Consider the following 15,681-nt stretch of genomic DNA (forward strand, 5'->3'; position numbering starts at 1 on the left):
CTCATATGTGAGACTTGCCGCTTGCAGGAACCCAAATTCCAATGAACCCCCTCAGGCTTTCAACAGTCATAAATTACACTTCTTCGTTCCAGACTACAACCCCAGTACAGTGTCACCAGGCAAGTGCAGCCCTCAACAGTGATTCTGATTGCTGCCAGACCAATACAGCCATCAACAGTGTCCCAAAATACCACCACACTAGCCATAGTGTCGCCAACACAGTGCATCCAGCAACAATGTTTCTGATCGCCGCCACACCAGACCAGTGTAAGCCAGTAACCGAGTTCTCCTGCTCGCCACCAAACCAGTCGCTGTGTCATCACGAAACTCTTCAGCCAGTGGTTAATGATACAAACATACAACATAACAAATTGTACAACATTTGTAAGATATCAGTGATACCTAAAGAGCTCCCTGTATTGTCTATACTTTCTGTATATGTTGTTTTTGTTATTTAAACATAAAACCTGAGTCCATATGGCCCCTGGGACCACGCCTCCTGACTTGTTTTGCCCCACGGGCTTAATTATAGGGGGCGTGGCCCAAGGAGCAGTGTTGACTGAGGCTTTCACTGTTTACATCCACACTAGGATTGGCTATGGTGAGTGGCGGTTTCTATGTTTACATATTTATTGCTCACTGGATGAGTTTTACTACTGTGCTGAGTGCCAATTGGGGTTCTACACCTCAGCCTGGAGCAACACCACCAAGTACTAATGGCCTTATTGTTGGTTTTATATGGTAAAAGAAGTGAGTGGTGTGCTGCAGTACAGAGTTAGTGATCTGAACCACTATACAGATGGTGTTTGAAGCCCTCTATCCTGGGGGAGTATGCAGGGATAGGGCAAGATTCTGATACTATCATGTCGAAAAATTAAAGCTGGCATGTAAAGAAAAGGATGTATACTTACCTTTCTAGTGGCCTTTGTCTTAAAACCCCAGTGCATTGCTGATTGTTGGCTTGTTGCAAGTATCCAACATTTCAGGTGAGTCCAATATTTAATCCACCTCTACATGCTCTAGTTCTTGCTGCCGGAAAGGTGTGTGTGTGTGTGTGTGTGTGTGTGTGTGTGTGTATACAGTATCTCACAAAAGTATTATTTTATTATATCTTTTCGTGTGACAACACTGAAGAAATTACACTTTACTACAATGTAAAGTAGTGAGTGTACGGCTTGTATAACAGTGTAAATTTACTGTCCCCTCAAAATAACTCCACACACAGCCATCAATGTCTAAACCACTTGCAACAATAGTGAGTACAAATTGGGCCCAAAGTGTCAATATTTTGTGTGGCCACCATTATTTTCCAGAACTTCCTTAATCCTCTTAGGCAGGGAGTTCACCAGAGCTTCACAGGTTGCCACGAGTCCTTCTTCCACTCCTCCATGACGACATTACGAAGCTGGTGGATGTTAAAAACCTTGCGCCCCTCCACCTTCCATTTGAGGATGCCCCACAGATGCTCAATAGGGTTTAGGTCTGGAGACATGCTTGGCCAGTCCATCACGTTTAACCTCAGCTTCTTTTGCAAGGCAGTGGTCGTCTTGGAGGTGTGTTTGGGGTCTTTACCATGTTCGAATACTGCCCTGTGACCCAGTCTCTGAAGGGAGGGGATCATGCTCTGCTTCAGTATGTCACAGTACATGTTGGCATTCATGGTACCCTCAATGAACTGTAGCTCCCCAGTGCCCGCAGCACTCATGCAGCCCCAGACCATGACACTCCCACCACCATGCTTGACTGTAGGCAAGACACACTTGTCTTTGTACTTCTCACCTGGTTGCCGCCACACACGCTTGACACCATCTGACCCAAATAAGTTTATCTTGGTCTCATCAGACCACAGGACATGGTTCCAGTAATCTATGTCCTTAGTCTCCTTGTCTTCAGCAAACTGTTTGCGGGCTTTCTTGTGCATCATCTTTAGAAGAGGCTTCCTTCTGGGATGACAGCCATGCAGACCAATTTGAAGCAGTGTGCGGCGTATGGTCTGAGCACTGACAGGCTGACCCCCCACCCCCCCCCCCCACCCTTTCAACCTCTGCAGCATGCTGGCAGCACTTATACGTCTATTTCCCAAAGACAACCTCTGGATATGACGCTGAGCACGTGCACTCAACTGCTTTGGTCGACCAATGGTGAGGCTTGTTCTGAGTGGAACCTGTCCTGTTAAACCGCTATATGGCCATGGCCACTGTGCTGCAGCTCAGTTTCAGGGTCTTGGCAATCATACGGTGATCATACGGTTCTGCTATGTAGGACCGTTGATCACTGTTCTTACACATCAAGCCACAGCCAATCACAGTTAGAATCACACCCCTAGGGACACACTTAACCCCTCCCTCTCAAAAAAGTTAACCCCTTCACTGCCAGTGTCATTTTTACAGTAACAGCACATATGCATAGCACTGATTACTGTAGTAATGTCACTGGTAACCCCAAAAGTGTCAAAAATGTCAGCCAAGGGTCCGATCTGTCCGCCGCAATGTCTCAGTACCGCAAAAAAAAATCGCAGATCGCCGCCATTACTCGTTTAAAAAAAAAACAACAAAAATGACAAAAATCTTTCCCTTAGTTAGTAAACGCAATAACTTTTGCGCAAACCAATCAAAATACGCTTTTTGCAATTTTTTTTTTTTTTTTTTTACCAAACATATGTAGCAGAAAACAAATTGGCCTAAAATGTTAAAAAATTTTGATTTTTACATTTTTTGGGGGGGAATTTCATATAAAAAAATGTGAAAAATATTGTTATTTTTGCAAAATTGTCGCTCTTTTTTTGTTTATAGCGCATGATCAAAAAATCGCACAGGTGATCAAATTTAGGTACAGCGTCGCACGACCGCGCAATTGTCCGTTAAAGTCACGCAGTGCCGAATCGCAAAATAGGCCCTGGTCAGGAAGGGGGTAAAATCTTCCGGGGCTTAAGTGGTTAATGGCTGTGTGTTGAGTTATTTTGAGGGGACAGCAAATTTACACCAGCTGTTATACAAGCTGTGCACTACTTTACACTGTACTTTACATTGTAGCAATGTGTCATTTCTATGCGTGTATGTATGTATGTATATCTACATACAGGGGCGGCGCTACCTATTGGCAGGGTAGACACCGGCCTACAGCGCATATCAGTCAGGGGCAGCGCCAGGGCTGCTGAACCAGCCCTTCAGTGCCGTGCCCGGTCCCTATCAGCACAGCAGGGTGGCTTAACATTGGCTTGTGGAGCAGCGCAGCGGAGAAGCACCCCTACTACTAGGTTTGAGGGGCCCAGGAGGTGAGAGCCGTGAGAGCATTTTTTTCTTTAATTGCGGCGCACGGGTAGATAAAGCCAGCGCCTCACATTCTGATCCTGAAGTTATGATCTGGACGGCCGCGGCAGCCCACATCCTTTCCCTGGAAGAGTAATACTCTGAAGAGTATGTGCAGGAGTAAGAGGTGGCTGCAGGAGCAGGTGTGGGATTCCGGCGGCGGGTGCACGTGCATGCACAGTCAGGTGGCAGGACATGGAAGGTACAGTGATTACACATTACAGCCTCCGTACCAACTTATACAGCCATATATAGTACAGCCACAGTGTTCCTACTGTATATGGCTGTATATATTGATTCTGTGGCTGTACTTTGTATACTTAAACTGTGTCCGTGTGTTATATTCTGATACTCTGGCTGTACTATATATACTGATTATGTGGCTGTATTCGTCATCACGGACGCCCTCAGTTGAAGGCAGTGATGACGAAATGCGTCAGAGCGTGAGCACGCGGCTACCTAGGCAACCCTGCACAGCGTTCTAGCGTCCTACGTCACGCCGTCGAGACTGCCGCGAGCCGGGAAGTCGGGAGCAGAGGCACCCGGACCTTGCGTTACAGTGGAGACAGCGTATACGGCGGGAGGAGCAGGCGATTTCCGATTGGTACACATATTCTGCTTGGAATTTCTTATCTCATGTGAGTGCGATTCCTGTTTTATCAATAAACATTTTGGTGTGGTGCGTGTTACGCTATGGGTCCCTATTGTTTTCATTATATGTGATCCGTATGAGAGGATATGAGGAGGCGCAGTATCAGGATCAAAAGGTGGATCACCATTGGACATTGGAGGATCACTGGTTTTGGTTCAAAGCGCATGACCTTTGCAACAAGGGTACGTGTTCACTACCTAGGGGGGAGCACGGCGGTGTGGTGAAGGCTCTTGGTGGTTATATTGGTATATTGAAGGAGATATCCTGGGTCTATTCTACACCATTTCTACCTTGTTTCATTGGACTAAGAGACTTTTTATTACCATTGTTTGCATGGCCAGCCAAATGTATAAACTGATCAATTTTACAATATATTTATCGCTCTTGGATGTAAGAGCACGTTAGCGCTGCTAGTGCATATATGGACTCTGTTTATGTACACACCTTTTTTAGATATTATTGATTTTATAGCAGCAGCTGTGTTTGAATATTTGAATATTAGAGATTATAATTTATTATCATATTCATCCATTAGTGGTGAGTGGCCACTTTGAATTTGGGGTTGCAGTTACATAAGCGCTGAGTGGGTCGGACAGGACTTCGGTCCTTGTTTTTCTCCTTTTTTTCTCATCATACTAACAAGCTGACAATCGGCCGATCGGACGTTGGCCGAAAATTCACGGCCAACAATCGTTGCGTGTGTACGAGGCATAAAAACACAATGCTTTACATTGTATAAATTTTGTTCTTTTAGATCAGGCATGTCCAACCTGCGGGCCGAGGGCCGCATGTGGCCCAGAACCGCAGACAATGTGGCCCACTGCCCCCTGACAATTTATTTTTTGCTGGGGAGGAAGGAAGTCAAGTCAGGGGCACTGTGAAATAAATAAAAGGAGGTTGTAATGGCGCTACCTTAAAGTGAGTAAGTGCTTTTATAAGTGCCAACTTAAAATAAAGTGCCAATAAAGTAAAATTGTGTCATAAAAATCGTTGGTTTGAAATAAAGTGCACTAGTGGCTTGTGGTGTGACACAGTTAGCTGATTATTAACCTGGGCCCATAAGGTGCGACTTTATAAAGTGCAAGTGCTGTGCTGCATAAACTCAATGAGTATGAAACAATGAGTTCCCAAGGTGCATTTATTTCGTGATAGCCGTTAATAACTTCAGCAAATCATATTAAAATACATAAATAAACCAGCGGCTCTGCTCTCTACTGCAGCCACTGCTTCCTCCAACAGGACCCACATAACCAGCATTACCCGCCAGCAGTACCCACACCAGCATTACCCCCCAGCAGTACTTACACCAGCATTACCCGCCAGCAGTACCCACACAAAGCATTACCCGCCAGCAGTACCCACACCAGCATTACCCGCCAGCAGTACCCACACCAGCAGTGCCCGCCAATAATAACTAGTTGTGTTTTTTCATAATATGTCATGTTATTGTTCATATGTGCTAGAGAAGCAACTACACCCCAGCATATAAATGTAAATATCCCAGCATGTGCACTGTTTCTGACTCCTACCACCATGACCACTTCAAATCACTGAAGTGGTCATGGTGGTTAGAGTGTTCCTTTAATATCTCTCAGAAGAAGTAAACCTCTGTATACAGATTCCAGTATTCCTGATACGGCGCTGGAAGGGCGCGGTGTTTTATTACTTACATACCTTAACTATAGTATATATTTTATATGCGGCCCGAGAAAATTTCTCTACACTCAATGTGGCCCAGAGAAGCCAAAAGGTTGGACACCCATGTTTTAGATCAAAGGAATGAACTTCCATCTGAGGGCAGTTTAACCTCTTAAAGACTAAGCCTTTTTCTGACACCTGTTGCTTAAAAGTTAAAATCAGTATTTTTGCTAGAAAATTACATGGAACCCCCAAACATTATATCTATTTTTTTTTTAGCAGAGGGCCTAGAGAATAAAATGGCAATCGTTGCAATCTTTTATGTCAGACTGTATTTGCACAGAAGTCTTTCAAACGCAGTTTTTTAATGAATTAAAAAAAAACTAAACAGTAAAGTTAGCCTAATTTTTGTTGTATAATGTTAAAGATGTTACGCTAAGAATCATGATCTTTATTCTAAGCAAAACAATTGTGATTCTCATTTAATCCTGAATCGTGCAGCTATATATATATATATATATATATATATATATAATATAAAATTATTAATACCCTTACCTTTCCTTTTTTATATGTGATCACATACCCTCTGTTCTCAGCTACTTAGAAAGCTGGGGGAGGAGAAAAAGCAGCACAATAATCTTCCCAGTAAATTTACTGTGGGGGGGGGGGGGGTCATGTCGGCACAAGTCTAATCATTGGAGGAGAGCCGGCTAGAAAGCTGACCATGCTGTGCTCTCGTATGGTCAGTTTTTACTAGGAAAGCAAAGTGACTGGCAAGAACAACATGTATTTCATGCAACGGAAGCAATACAATGGGAACAGGATACAGTACATGGTACAGCAGGCACATATCAGGAATATGAAATGTTGGGTTAACCTATTCTATAAGTTAATGATGCTTCATGATTTTTTTTTTTTTTTTTTTTTTTTTACATTTTTGGTTGTGTTAGTATGCTACAGATTCATGAACATTTTTCTGTATCCATTGCTTCAGTATGGGAAACTCTTTATTTCTGTGTACGTGTTTTGGTTGTGTCCACTGTGTGTAAGCGATCATTTCTTTATGTCAGTAGTAAAGTGAGCCCCTTCTTCAGGCATATACATTTATAATGTTTAAAGAAGGGGTATGAATTTTTCAGAAAGCTTGCATCTTTAACCACCTCAATACTGGGCACTTAAACCCCTTCCTTCCCAGACCAATTTTCAGCTTTTAGCGCTGTTGCAATTTGAATGACAATTGCGTGGTCATGCAACATTGTACCTAAACCAAATTTGTGTCCTTTTTTTCCCCACAAATAGAGCTTTCTTTTGGTGGTATTTGATCACCGTCAGGTTTTTTCTTTTTTTGGTGCACAAATAAAAAAAGACTGAAAAGTTTGAAAAAAAAAAAAAGTTTTTGGTTTAGGTTATAAAATTTTGTAAATAGATATGTTTTTTCCTGCACTGATGAGCGCTGATGATGCCGCACTGACAGGCACTGATGAGGAGACACTGTGGCACTGATAGATAGCACTGATATGCAGCATTGGTGGGCACTGATAGGCAGCGCTGATGGGCACTGATTGGCGGCACTGATGGGCACTGATAGGTGGCACTGTTGGGCGGCAATGATCGGCGGCACTGATTGGCACTGATGGGGGGCACTGATAGGCAGCACTGGTGGGCAATAATGGGCACTGGTGGGCGGCACTGATAGATGGCAATAACGGCACTGGTGGGCAGCACTGATAGATGGCATTGGTGGGCAGCACTGATAGGGAGGGCACTGGGGGGCTCTCTGAGCCCTGTTTGCCATCCCTGGTGGCCATGGTGGGCATCCCTGGTGGTCATGGGTGGGCATCCCTGGTGGCTCTAGTGGCACCCCTCCCCCCCCCCCCCCAGGGCTGCACTGGTAATCAATGTTCTGATTACCAGCACAGACCCCCCTGTGATGAGTGAGTAATTAGAAATACTCACTGATCACCCCCGCTGCAGCACAGATCATCCCTCAGGATCTGTCAGGAGGAGAAGAGATCGAAGCCGTTACAACGGCTCTATTTACATTACATGACGGCTGTGATTGGACACAGCCGTCATGTGATCAGGAGGGCCAATCACAGGGCCCTCCTGCCGAATGATGTTGCTCTGTGTCCGAGGGACACAGACACATCGAGATCGCGCCGCTGCGCGTGCCCGCGACAGCGCGATATCTCTCCTTCTGAAGGACATTCCGGAACGTCCGATCAGAAGGAGGAGACTCCCACCCGGCCGTATATTTACAATGGCCCGAGTGGGAGGTGGTTAATAACTCCAGTTTTAGGTGAGCCAATAAAGGGTATTACTTAAACAACAAACTTTTTTTCATGTTTATGTGTAACAGCTCTTGTAATACGTCTTTGTTAGGAGGAAGGGAGGAATCCCCTTAAGTTTGTGGGAAATCAGGGGGACTACACAAGGCTTAGCTTAATGTGTAAATTTGGCACTATTATCTGGGCTTTTGTTCTGGGTTTTTTTTTTTTGCTCAATAACTTTTTAATAGGAAGAAAAGATAATTTACAGGAAGCTGTTATAATGTAAATAAACACAGAAATCTTGTAAAGTGCAAACAACAATAGGACAATATAATACCATTTAATGATCTGAACATTTGTAGCTAGCTTAATCGTGAGTCTAGGTCTAATACCATTCTGAAGTCCAAGAGTATGATAGTCCACCTTACTATAAAATAAACAGCTCCTACGGATTTTATACTAGAAGAAGTATAGAGTAAGAGAAAACAGAGAAGAAAAAAAAAAAGGTTGATGAAGTAATAGAGGATATAAAGGAGGGGGGGGGGGTGCAAAATCTGGTGTAGCTCTGCATAGAAACCAATAAGTTTCCATTTTTTTTTTTTTTGTTCATTTTCAAAGCTTAAAGTGGTTGTAAAGTCTAGAGAGAAATTCCTGTAATCCATCCTGTCACAGGATAATACAACGTGCAGTGTGTGTGTTTGTTTACAATTATTGCAGAAAATACCTTATTTACAGCACCACTGAGTGCCCCGCTCCGAGCACTGCAGTGGGAGGGGCTGAGAATCCCCGCTGACGTTAGGCGGGAGGAGATAAGGAGAGTGGCAGGAGGTCACGTGAGCACCCAGCTGCCCTGTAAATAAGGTATTTTCTGCAATAATTTTAAACCAACACACACTGCACATTGTATTATTCTGTGACACAGCGCATTACAGGATTTCTCATGAGTTATGGTATAGACCCTGGAACTGACAGGCAGGGAGACAGGGGAGAAAGGAGAGCAGCCGTCTGACAGAAGACCATAAACTGGCCATGATTACTGTATCAGCACAGACAGGGGGACACAGGAAATGATAGGATCAACCAGCAGCGCGCCGCGACCTCGGAGCGGCCGCCACGGACTTCATAACATTGAAGTCTATGGCGGTCGCCTCCTGGTCGCCCCAAAGAAGCTCCGGACCCTTTTTCTAAGTCGGAGCGACTTGTGTCACTCCTATTAGAAGTTACAACCACATTATTGAACAAGCTGAAGTTAGAAGCTAATTGGCTATCATGCACAGCTACACCAGATATGACCATTAACTTGTCTACAGAAACAGTCAGCACTGGAATGACACAACCAGGACGGTGTCTACAAAGCTACAATTTACTTGATTTACTAAAGACAAATAGACTATACACTTTGCAAGTGCAGTTGCACTCTTCAGGTGCAGTTGCTCTAAAACTTGGTAAATGAGGGGGAGCTCTGCTGACTTCCATCATCCAATTATGTGCAAGCAAAAATGCTTATTTTTTTTTTTAATTTTCCTTGCATGTGATTGGGTATTCATTGCAAAGTGAAGCTTTACCTCATTTTACTAAGCTCTGGAGCAACTGCATCTGCAGAGTGCATAGGCTATTTGTCTTTAGTAAATCTACCCCGATATATATGGTAGTGGTACAATGATGAAGATGTGCTGCTAAAATGATTGCTTTTGTTTGAGTTAGGCCAGGTTCACATTGTTATGCTGAAGTAAAGGCATTTTAACATATTATCAATGCACCTGCATTACTGGGGTCCCCAACGCTACGTTACCTTTTTCTGGTGTTTTGTGCAGCCCATTCAGTAAATTGTCTGTCTTAACCACTTGCCCACCGCCGCACCACTATTTACTGTGGCGGTCAGTCGCTCCTGTGCAAACTGACGTAGGGCTACGTCGCTCGCCCAGGAGCCTTTAGGGGGGAGCGCTCCCGCCCCCGCTCGTTCACATGGATCCCCGCGCATGTGACCGGTGGCTCCGATGTCTGCCGGCCACTCGCGATCTCCTGCTGGAGAGGGATAAAGGCTGATGTAAACACAGTCGTCTGTCATTCTCCCTGATGTAACTGCAGAGACTATACGATCCTGCTATGTAGGATCGTATGTCTCTGTGGTTGCATCCTAAGCCACGCCCCCCACAGTTCGAATCACGCCCCTAGGGATACATTGAACCCACTGATCACCAATAAAGTTAACCCCTTCCCTGCCAGTGTCATTTTTACAGTAACAGTGCATATGTATAGCACGGATTACTGTAGTAATGTCACTGGTACCCCCAAAAGTGTCAAAAATGTCAATCAAGGGTTCGATCTGTCCACCGCAATGTTGCAGTCCTGCAAACAAAATCGCAGATCGCCGCCATTACTAGTTAAAAAAAAAAACAATAAAAATTACATAAATCTTTCCCGTAGTTAGTAAATGCAATAACTTTTGCGCAAACCAAAAAATACGCTTATTGCGATTTTTTTTTTTTTTTTTTTTTTTTACCAAAAATATGTAGCAGAAAACAAATTGGCCTAAAATGTTAAAAAATTTAGATTTTTACATTTTTTTTGGGGAATTTCATATAAAAAATGTGAAAAATATTGTTATTTTTTCAAAATTGTCGCTTTTTTTTGTTCATAGCGCAAAAAGTAAAAATCGCACAGGTGATCAAATACCACCAAAAGAAAGCTCTGTTTGTGGGAAAAAAAGGACATCCATTTCATTTGGGTACAGCGTTGCACGACCGCGCAATTGTCAGTTAAACTCACGCAGTGCCGAATCGCAAAATAGGCCCTGGTCTTTAAGCAGCCAAATCCTCTGGGGCTTAAGTAGTTAATACAAAGCAATATAATGTGGGGCATAGCATGCAGCACATGCACTGCAACAGTATGAATCCAGTCTGAGCATTGATTTGGGCAAAAGACATAGGGTTTAATTCATAGCAAGTGAAGAAGTTTGGAAAAGAGGTTTCACGGTGATAGAGGACAGATATTACTGGCATGCAGACGTGCATACACACACCCGCTTCTCCCCCCTTCCCTCACTTCAACTCTCAGATGTCTTGTTAGAGCAGCCATTTCTGGTTCTGCCTGCCCTTTTCTTTCAATGGTGTCCCTGGCGCTGTCTGTAAAGGCAGTACCCAACACAGCTTGTGTAGATGCGAGTTGGGGGGGTGTAGTTCTGGGTAGTCCATGGGGGTTGTTGCCTGTAGATAAATGGTTAATACCAGTTTCAAGTAGCTTGAGCGGATAATTGCTGCCTTTGGCAAACACAGTATCCAAGACCACAGCTTAGTGGCAATTTAGGCTGTGGTTATATTACCTATTACTATTGTACTTTTCCTTGTAGACTTTGGTAGGTCTGTCCACTATTTTTATTAAATATCTGCATAACTACCACTTTAATAAAGATGCTATGAAAAGCGTATTCGTTCACCATGACCAACCTCTTTTTAAGATCGCTTAATTTGAATTTTACAATTGAAATCCAGGCAGCTTGCTAACTTCACAAAATACATTGTCCCTCCTTTTTTTTTTTTTTCTTTTTTTTAATACTACTGTATTGCAACAAAGTGTGCAGCTAAAATTTTATATGATCGGAGAGATAGGTACTCTATATCATACAATATAGTCTTGTGTCTCACTGCGTTCCTTCTGGAATAAAATATTCACACTAATTTCTGATATTGCACACATTGCCGTCTCTCCCTCCCCGGCTTTAGCCATCTTACATCTCACTATTCAAGACTTTAAACCTTGCCATAGAACGGTTATTATACACCTGCTCCTGATAGCGAAAACTGCTATCGCTACACGCTGGAAATCTCCTGTACCCCCCTCACATACTGAAGTTATCGTTGCACTTAACCACCACTGTATGATGGAAAAAATGCTGGCAATCACCAATCTTACCACTTCCTCGTACCGGAGGAAGTGGGAAGTTTGGTCATCTCACACTAAGTGCACAGTCTCAGGCTAATATAATACCATAACTTGATTACCTGGATTTGCTGGACCTCTCCCTGTCTTCTCCTCCCCCTTTCCCCCTCTCCTCTTCAACTACTTTCTCCTTTCCTGTTCCCTCCCCCCCCCCCCCACCGTTTTGCCTTTCTAGCCTTTCCCCCTCCAAGTGGACTACCTTAGTTACCTGGGTCAAATACGTGTGCCTTGCTTCATATTACGGGCACATTGATATCTTTATTGGTTGTATGCTTGTTACAATTGTTGGTCTGTGGACTCGTACTGGTCTATCTACTGTCATCCTCCCGGGGCACAGTTTGTTCCCCTTGGGGTGCCCCGGGTGTGATGTCAACAATTTTTATTGATATGTTCACTCACCTGTATTCATATGCTATGTCACAGTGATACTTGTAGTTGCTTTATCTCCTTGATGTGTCCCTTTATACCTTGACCTCATTTGTACTGCTTTGTTATGACCACTTGGCTGTTTATGCTTGATATGCTTGTCAAAACTTAATAAAAACTAATGAAATTAAAATTTTATATGATCAAATTTAGGTCATCTTCTGCACAGATTATGGGATTCTCCTAGTGCAATTTTAAATTTCAGACTTGTATGTAACTGTTCCAGACCCTATGCCACATCTGCTCTCCAAAGTACTATATCCTGGTGTCAGACCTTACTGTACAGCAGTGTATGGAACACTCTTAAAGTGGTACTTAACACACACTGTTTAATTTACATTGTCCCTTCTAAAGCTGTATGTGGATGCTGACACTGTAATTGTCTTAATAATAATAATCAGGGCTTTTTTTTCTCTGAAAAAAGGTGCAGGAACCCAACCACCACCCCCCTCTCCCAAAAAAAAAATAAATAAAAAACCATCCCCAAACTGGTCAAAATTTTATTAACAGTGGGTGGGTCTTAAAGGGGCGTCAAATACCAAGAGTGCATTATGTACAGAGTGCAGAGTTCAGGGGTGTGCTACGTGCAGAGTTCGGGAGTGTGCTATGTATACAGTGCAGAGTTCAGGGGTGCACTACACACATAGTGCAGAGTTCAGCCTTGTTCCACAGCTTCTTATCTCTGCATCCCCCATCCACATCTCAGTTTTACCCCTCTTCTTCTTTAGTACCTCCCCTCACACTGTAGATGGCTCCGCCTCTCTCCCTTGCAGGGAGATCATCCAGTGGGGGTGTCAGCATGCACACTGCACCCCAGGCACCGGCATCTCCTTTGTCCCCATACTGCACTTGGAAAACACAGGAAGCCAGACCTCTGTGTTTACAAGTGATCGTGATGAGCAGGGAGCAGAGGGCCTGAGCCAAAGGTGGTGGAACTGAGTTCCACCAAGTTCCAGCAGAAAAAAAGCCCTGATAATAGTAAAAAAATCTAAGTACCTTTTTCCTTATCGATATACAGCTGTCACATGACCCAGATCTTTCCTAGCCTTTCCGGATGCGAAACATAAGCAGGAGGAGCTTCTAGTCCTCTGCTGCTGATCACATGTTCAAAATAAAAAAAATGGAGCAAAAATAAATAATATAAATAAACCGTTTTATTTTGTCATACAAATATATCTTGAAAATCAAATCTTTATTTTTTGGCAATAACATGTGGGCGGATTTCTGCCAGTCACAGGCTGTGTCTTGCCCCTCACACCCCTCCAGCCTGTATATTAGCAACTAAAAACTGAGCATGTGCAGAGTTGCAAAATCTCTAGCTGAATTGGGGACATGAACAGAAGGTAGAGAGAGAGAGCAGCAGGATCAACCAGGTTTTTGCAGAATACAGAAAACGAATGTCATAGTGACTGTGTATTAACAGCATGTAATAAACCATTTATTGATTTTATAGTTTTGTATGATGTGAGTTTAGTGACACTTTAACCTTCTATTGTGGTTACAGACCCTGATTAACAGCAAATCTGGAAACACTTATCGTGCTACAATATATTAGCGTCCCTGGCCCTACTGTACAGCAGTCTAATAAACATAATGCTATATTATGGTTCCAGACCATACTGTACAGCAGTTCTAGTAACACTCATACTGCTGTTTTATGGTTGCAGACTCTACTGTACAGCAATTCTAGAAACACTCATAATGCCATATTATGGATCCAGAATCTACTGCACAGCTGTTACTAGAAACGTTCATAGTGATATATTATGATTCAAGGCCCTACTGCATAGAAATAGTAGAAATGCATATAGTGCTCATTTCTGCAAAGCAGTCCAGGAAATACTCATACTGCAATGTTATAGTCCCAGTACCAGCTGCAGAGTCATTAGAAACAGCTCTTGTGCTACATGAATAATACTATGACCAACTGCTCACCTGTTATAAAAGCAGTTCAGGCACAATGTAATGGTTGAATTGAATTGACTATAATTATTTTTGATATTACAATGCAAAATGTCTGCCCTCCAACTGCAAGTACCTATTATGAACACATAAAACATTGTAGCGTTCCCCCCGCAAAGCTATACCTAAGAGTAGTGAGCACATTAGGATACAGTACATATACAGTGCCTTGCGAAAGTATTCGGTCCCCTTGAACTTTGCAACCTTTTGCCACATTTCAGGCTTCAAACAAAGATATAAAACTGTAATTTTTTGTGAAGAATCAACAAGTGGGACACAATCATGAAGTGGAACTAAATTTATTGGATATTTCGAACTTTGTTAACAAATTAAAAACTGAAAAACTGGGCGTGCAAAATTATTCAGCCCTTTTACTTTCAGTGCAGCAAACTCTCTCCAGAAGTTCAGTGAGGATCTCTGAATGATCCAATGTTGACCTAAATGACTAATGATGATAAATAGAATCCACCTGTGTGTAATCAAGTCTCCGTATAAATGCACCTGCACTGTGATAGTCTCAGAGGTCCGTTTAAAGAGCAGAGAGCATCATGAAGAACAAGTAACACACCAGGCAGGTCCGAGATACTGTTGTGGAGAAGTTTAAAGCCGAATTTGGATACAAAAAGATTTCCCAAGCTTTAAATATCCCAAGGAGCACTGTGCAAGCGATAATATTGAAATGGAAGGAGTATCAGACCACTGCAAATCTACGAAGACCTGGCCGTCCCTCTAAACTTTCAGCTCATATAAGGAGAAGACTGATCAGAGATGCAGCCAAGAGGCCCATGATCACTCTGGATGAACTGCAGAGATCTACAGCTGAGGTGGGGGACTCTGTCCATAGGACAACAATCAGTCGTATACTGCACAAATCTGGCTTTTATGGAAGAGTGGCAAGAAGAAAGCCATTTCTTAAAGATATCCATAAAAAGTGTCATTTAAAGTTTGCCACAAGCCACCTGGGAGACACACCAAACATTTGGAAGAAGGTGCTCTGGTCAGATGAAACCAAAATCGAACTTTTTGGCAACAATGCAAAACGTTATGTTTGGCGTAAAAGCAACACAGCCCATCACCCTGAACACACCATCCCCACTGTCAAACATGGTGGTGGTGGCAGCATCATGGTTTGGGCCTGCTTTTCTTCAGCAGGGACAGGGAAGATGGTTAAAATTGATGAGAAGATGGATGGAGCCAAATACAGGACCATTCTGGAAGAAAACCTGATGGAGTCTGCAAAAGACCTGAGACTGAGATTTGTCTTCCAACAAGACAATGATCCAAAACATAAAGCAAAATCTACAATGGAATGGTTCACAAATAAACATATCCAGGTGTTAGAATGGCCAAGTCGAAGTCCAGACCTGAATCCAATCAAGAATCTGTGGAAAGAACTGAAAACTGCTGTTCACAAACGCTCTCCATCCAACCTCACTGAGCTCGAGCTGTTTTGCAAGGAGGAATGGGCAAAAATTTCAGTCTC

General features: G+C 43.2%; 1 protein-coding gene across 1 annotated transcript in view; it reads left to right on the plus strand.

Moving 5' to 3' along the window:
* LOC309546498 (apoptosis-inducing factor 3-like) overlaps window positions 1-15,681 on the plus strand; it is a gene marked incomplete at its 3' end in the record, with an annotated part of 218,559 nt that overhangs the window by 175,197 nt on the left and 27,681 nt on the right. The window lies entirely within an intron of this gene.

This window comes from Pelophylax lessonae (genome assembly GCF_965119305.1).
Source record: "Pelophylax lessonae genome assembly, chromosome: 2".
Classification (NCBI taxonomy): Eukaryota; Metazoa; Chordata; class Amphibia; order Anura; family Ranidae; genus Pelophylax; species Pelophylax lessonae.